Source organism: Oratosquilla oratoria, chromosome 35 (genome assembly GCF_046742065.1).
Source record: "Oratosquilla oratoria isolate Oo_2021 chromosome 35, ASM4674206v1, whole genome shotgun sequence".
NCBI lineage: Eukaryota > Metazoa > Arthropoda > Malacostraca > Stomatopoda > Squillidae > Oratosquilla > Oratosquilla oratoria.
The window spans coordinates 25,827,906-25,835,245 of NC_134811.1; positions in this window are offsets into that span (position 1 = coordinate 25,827,906).

Consider the following 7,340-nt stretch of genomic DNA (forward strand, 5'->3'; position numbering starts at 1 on the left):
AGGATTAGGAGAGGAACAGAGGGAGTACTTGGTGAGGAACAGTGTGGGTTTAGGACAGGTAGAGGTTGTGTAGATCAGATTTTTGTGGTAAGACAGATATATGAGAAAGCTATAGGTAAGGGGAAGGATGTTTTCTGGGCCTTTATGGATCTGGAAAAGGCTTACGACAGGGTAGACAGAAAGGCACTGTGGGAGGTTATGCGGATATACGGAATAGGAGGAAAGCTTCTGGGAGCTGTCAAGAGTTTTTATGAGAGTAGTAGAGCTTGTGTCAGGATTAGAAATGGAGAGAGTGAGTGGTTTGAGGTAAAGGTGGGACTTCCTCAGGGATGCGTTATGTCACCCTGGCTGTTCAACTTATACATGGATGGGGTGGTGCGAGAGGTGAATGCAAGGGTAGTGGGTCAGAGATTGGAGATGGTTAAGGAAAATGGAGAAAAGTGGGAAGTGAGCCAGCTGTTGTTTGCGGACGACACTGCACTTGTGGCAGGATCGGAGGAGGGATTGAGGAAGCTGGTGACAGAGTTTGGGAGAGTGTGTGATAGAAGAAAGCTGAAGATAAATGTGGGTAAAAGTAAGGTGATGAGATGTACAAGGGGTGAAAGTGGCAGTAATCTGGAAGTGAGCATTAAGGGAGAGCAACTGGAGGAAGTGGATAGTTTTAGATATTTGGGTGCAAATGTGGCAGGAAAGGGTGGAGTGAAGGTGGAGGTAGAATGTAGATTGAGAGAAGCGAGTAAATGCCTTGGTGGTTTAAAAAGTGTAATGAGGAATAGGAATCTGGGAATGGATGCTAAGAGGAGACTGTATGAAGGAGTGGTTGTGCCAACAGCACTGTATGGAGCAGAAACATGGAACATGAGAGAGGAAGAGAGAAGGAGTTTGAATGTGTTTGAGATGAAGTGTCTGAGAAGTATGATGGGGGTTACTAGGCTAGATAGAGTGAGAAATGAGGAAGTGAGGAGGAGAACAGGGGTGGAAAGGGAGCTGGGAGATAGGGTTGATGAAAGAGTATTAGGATGGTTTGGACACATGGAAAGAATGAGTGAAGAAAGACTAGTAAAGGAGGTATGGAAGGCAGATGTGGAGGGAGTGAACATGAGGGGACGTCCTAGGATGAGATGGATGGATGGGGTGAAGGGGGCTTTGGGGAAGAGGGGAATGTCTGTTGAGGAAGGACGGGAGAGGACAGAAGACAGGGGTGAATGGAAAATGGTTGTATATGGAAAATGTTGTGATGCATGAGGTGGATTGGACGGGGGAATGGGGGTGAGGTAGTGTGTGTGAGCAAAATTTTTGACGAAGCCCGAAGGGATTTCTCCCCGTCCTCTCCTTTATATGGGGGGGGGGGGACGGAGAGGGGGGAGTCGCCGATTTAATGAAGCGGCCTTGCTGTGGATGTGCTGTGTCCTGCGATACTGCTTCTGACCCAGGGCAGTGGACAGGGTGCAGGGATGACCCGTCATCTAGGAGGTGCTAAGATGGGAGGGAGGGTGGAGGGGTGTGGAGTGTTTTCGGGGATGAAATGGGTGGGAATGTTTTTGTGCCTTGTCCTTTTTGGCTACCCCCCTGGTAAGGGGGAAAAAGCCTTGGTATATGTATGTATGTAAGATATACATATTGTGTATTTTATGAGATTAAAATCACAATATATATTTGAGTAATTAATCCTTGGGTTAGTGGAGGTAATTTAATTTCACGGAGTTTGGTGTAAAAAATTCCTGATGTTACAAAAAAGTACCTATTAGCAAATGGTCTGTTACCTGAACTAGATATTCAAAAACAGGATTTCAGCAATGGTCTCAAAAGTGGTTTATGAAATTTATTTCAAGCAAATGTAACGTTTTGAACATTGGAACTTACTTGGCAAAAGATAATAACCGGACTGGAAAGTGAAAGGGATCTTGGTTGCATTATCAGTAACAGACTTAAACTATCTAAGCATTGTGTTTCTGCCTCACACACAAAAAAAAATATCATATGATTGATAACATTAGACTTTTACATCAAAAGTCCAGTTATCATCAACTCATTGGATAAATAGTTAATCGGCCACATGTAGAATGTTCTCAAAACTCACTGAGGACAATGACAGATTGGTGAGGGTACATTGGCGGACCACAAAATTTATACTCGTATAAAATATCAGAAACAAATCGTATGAAAATCGGTCTTCCCTAAAAGAGAGCAGATCTAGAGGAGACTTGATACGGGTTTTCAAGATTCCAAATGGAATTGAAGATATCGGGATTGAAAATAATTCCATACATAATACTAACCAAAGAAGAAATAATAGTTTGAACTGTCGGGACGTACCCAGTGAATGCAATTAACTTCCCGCCAAGGCGAGTGAATGTATCACAGTTCGACCTTTCAGAATTCATTTAGATTTTAGATAAACACCTAAGCAGAATGTTATTGTGCCTGCCAATTGGATATTTTATCTTGTTTGTTTTACCTGGCTGTTTATTTCTCTTTGTGGCTTGATTTTTTCTAAATTCGTTCTCGTTATGTAGTACTTTTTGACTCTTAAAGATGCTATTCATGAAGGTGTTGAATTTCTCTGGATGAGTCACCCTTGCTTTACAACCCCGATTCAACACGATTATCTTTAGTGATTTACATCATCCTCCCTCTTACACACACACCGACTCGTAATCGCCCCAGCCCCATTCGTCTGCACAGTATTACCAACATAGCTGATAATCTTGTATCTAAGTTTACCTCAGACTGGATTGTGATATGCGGAGACTTCAATCAGCACAATACCAGCAACTGATAAGCTGATTTCGTCAGTCCTCACGCATAACACCTCCATCTGTCTCTGAAATCACGACAACCCAAAGGGAGATGTAATCATGGACCATTACATTGGACTTCCCAAACAATAGAAAACAAGAAACTTCTGCCATTAAGATATTCTATTCTAGACTCAGCCATGCGTCAGCTGGGCCAGTAGTTATTTCTCTAGAATGAGGTAACCACTCTTGATAAAAGTGGGAGTCCCGGGGGCCTACAATAACTCAACTTCGAAAACCAACTACGGTTTTGCCACGGTCAAGCGAACAAGAGCACATATGAAGAATATTCCACTGATCCCTCCGTGGACCAACATATTCAATTATGTCACCTTGATAAGGGGGCGAACAAGGTCGACCCTCCCTGGGGCCCAGTGCGCATGAGAGAGGGGGGAGGGGATCAGAAGGGTCTTGGATACATTGCCTGTTTATTTGTTACTTTGACAGGTTACGCTGCCATTGCAACCGCGACCTTACCATCCGTACCGACAGTACCATGGGAGTTGGTGGAAGAGGAGTGGGGGCTCTGACCGCATAATGATACTCCATAATTCATTGCACTCCATTCTACACAACTAGTCTGGGACCCCAAAGTAGCCGAATACCCCTCGGTCCCAGCACCTTTTCCGGGGGCAGTCATGAATGTATCCAAATACAGATATTATAAAAATCGACCTTTTGACACCAGCGATAACCTTTTACAAAGGCTTCAATAATTTTGTCTGTAGGGAACAAAAAGTACCGCAGTCCTATCCAGGTGCACTTTGTAAACAGTCTAACATTAATATATGGCCTGCCTTGTGTGATCAGAGGGAAAGCTTCCTCTTTATAGCTTGTGACTCGCATCAGGGAATAGCTCAACAGTCCGCGGAGTTTTGCCACACAATTCCCAAGATTGATGCACCTCTCCGTACCAGGCACCCATGAATCCTACAGAAAGCCACTTAATATCCTTTCCTTTACCACTGCCGCTTTACTGGATTTACAATCACCGTTGACGAGAAAATCATCTTCACCATACCCACGCTCAACTTTCCGTGACGCTGAAAGACCTGACCAATGGCTACAAATAAAGTAAACCCTTTGATCTGGTCAAATCCGGAGCTGATTCAACGTCATGAAAGGCACCCCACAACACTTGACAACAGTTACATTGAATTCCTTTGTCAGCTTTGTTTCATCCAACAACATTTCAATGACCACTACATTTCTCTGTTATTTCACTTCATGTTTTGAAAAAGGTGAAAATGTTGACCAAGTAAGGGCACCAACATTTTATTAATTTTGATCAGTGATACATTAACCAACAAACATTCACTTCAAGTGTATTAGCGACTCCGTAGGAAATTGTACGGATAACAACAACTCGCAAGACCAGGGATTTCCAACATCTTGCTGACAAACACCTATCTGTTTTCAAGACCATAACACCACCACCATAAATTTGGAACTTGTGAAACAATTCAAAGGCCACGGTCATTTTAAACTATTTGCACAAAAATACATATATAATTTATACAATGCTGTATCTATTAGATATTAATGTTATTATGTTACAATAACTAAATCACTGAATTATTATCAAACTAGACTTGGTCTTGCATCGCTACCACCAACTACCAGCCTACAATTAATGTTGGTGCTCGTAAAGACAATTCTAAACTTTCACAAGCAACAGGTTGGATATATCTACTCTAGACTCTGCCATTATTTATGGTTTCTCTGTCAACCTTCAGAAATTAAAGTAGAACAATATCGTCATCGATCACAGCCGAACAATCACCATGCGTATCAGTATTTCAGTGAAGCAAGCAGGGCTAAGCTCGTGTAGTTTAACATCAACACTCACATCCTCTCAATTTGTGAAGACAACTAGACAAGACTGGTATCTACAAGTTTTATTGGAAGAAAGACATCAACAACGCCATCCAAGTAGCAATGCTAAACACGTTGGTTGACTTATTCGTTTGGGAATTGTAAACAAATACGAACGAGCAATTGATCACCTACGTATCACCTTTCTGGTCTTCACTCACTACTTACAGTTACTTCTCATCATGATTGCAAAAAAGAGTCAGGAAGGCATGTGCACTACGTATGAGCAAATCCCATGCCTGATTGTATCTGAATTTCTTTTATCGCGCCCTGTAGTAAGTGCTACACACTGAAAAATGCGTTGGTGAAATGTTTCTGGAGTTTTCCGTAATATCTACGCTGTTTCTATTAAGATATTTAAAGGATTACAAAATATGTTTAAGTCATAAAATAAATTTTGTATTATAAATCATTGTACCTATGTACATGAATTACCAATCAAGGACAGAAAAATATATGCCATGCATATTTTACAGATGAAAATACTGTAATTTGAAATACAGTTCTTTCTCTGTTAGAAAATATGGAAAATGTGGACGAAAGACGTTCTTTTTTCCATTCTACACACACATGAAATATAATGTACGACAGCGGCGCGAGATTGTCTGCAAATGAAACAGAAGTAACTAGTTTACACCAACATTACTTTGAAGACAGCAAAACTGCACCATTGGTACTACTGAGTACTCAACTCTTGTGCTCTTCTGAATTGTATAACAAAACTGCGTACCGAGAAATAACAAGGCACGCATGGTCTTAACTTCACCTGATTGAAATCGTTACCGTTATAATAGCTTCACCGTGGCAATTAGTAATTGAAATAGCCTTGACAGGCATCACGTTAGCCCACTTTCAGCTGAATAAAATCGTCTTACATTGGTCAGAAAGCTTTGTGTCGTTATAGTGACGAACGTTTAGTATGTGGTCCTGTCATGATCTGAATTAAACTATCTGGCGTTAGCCAGAACAAAATCTGTATATACATTATTCAAATGAAGATACCAATGAGCAAGTCACTCGGTTTTCATCCAATCCGTAGAGTTGAGTGAGCATCGTACTGTATTTTGTCGCCGACAATTCACCACGCCAATACTGAGAACAAATCGTGTTCATGGTTTTGGGTGAGGGGTGCGGGTTAGTAGGATGAGAGTATATGTGTGGCTTTCATTTTTCCAAACTATGAGAAAATTGGTTAATCAAGTCGGAGGATATGCAAAGTATGGTGTAATCATAGTTTAGAAAAATGTCTGGAGATCTCCTGGTGAAAAATGTGGAGAGGTATTAGTGTTAATTCTCCTAAAATGAAGTGAGATCGCTATTCAAGATGGAAAGTGAGAAGGTAAGGGTTGTTGTGAGGGCTTGAGTAGGTTGTCGTTCGAGTTCAATGTGTGGTATACTCATAAGTAGTGAGGAGGGAGGTACCACAGCGACAGGAGAGAATCAGTCCTTAGTCATAAGATAACCATGGATAATAATACGACAGTATCCTGTTCTTAAGCAAATCAATGTTGTCTCAAAGTGTAGGTTACGTTAATGACAAGGTCATGGGTGAACATGAGGTGTTGCAGTCTTCATATTAATTGTTGGGTGCTCATTCCAGTGTTTTTCTTATCGAATACCGTATGCTTTTCGTTTTTTTTTTTTTATTCTGTCCAGAGCGAATCAGAGGATGAGGCCTGAGAAGGTATTGTGACTGGTAGGACGTTGTCTTTTATGTTATGGATAGGACGTCGGCTATCCTCATGCCGAAAGGACGGGCACAGTGTGGGCGCCTGTCGAAACCTTGTAGTGCTGAAAGGCTAAGAAGAGTGAGGAATAGGGGTGATGGTGGAGCTCTTGATGCGGAGGATATATTCTAGTGATGTCAGAGAACGATAGATGTCGCAAGGGAGGTGTCCGTTTTCTGCATACAAATTTTTAATGGGACACTGCTGGAAGCACCTGTACTGAGACCATGGAAGGTTAATGGGGTCTAAGAAGGCAGAGGAGTCGGCTTGACACCCGAAATAATTTTTGTTTTATATGATGACCTAGTCAGGATTCCAAAAGGGGCCAATTGTCGGTTTCCCAGCTTCTGGCAGGTTTGAAGACAGGAAGTATCTACATGTTAAGTTAAAAAATTAATGCTCAAGGCGGAACGGTTGTATGAGCTGGGTGGGTTCTAATACAGAACAAGGCCCATATAGTACTATATGGACATTGATACAGAATAGAGCTAGACCATCAACGAATAAGCCCGCGATAGTTTTACGGAGAATATGATTGGCTATCGTCGATGGCTGTGGCAAGAAGAAGGATGTCACCCTGAAATTTTGGCGGGGTTAGAAATTGGTATATAAAGATGGACAGTGTTTCGGTAAAGCAAAGAAGGAAGATTTTACGTTGAATCCGTCTATAATCTGTGTCATCCATATCTTTCAAGTCGAAAAACAACGTAAGTGTTGGTTGTAAGAAGTTGTGGTAAAACATTTTGTTTTTATTTGCACCATGATGTCTGCGGTGCTGCGACCAGCACGGAAACCTTATTGAATAAATGATTAAAAGGAATGGTGTCTTAGATGTCAGGAGAATTGGAATAATACCATCATTTCCAAGAGTTTAAAAATTGAACTTGTAACATAGTTACGGCGGTACTTGTTTGGGTGAAATTATCTTTCTTTTGTGTTC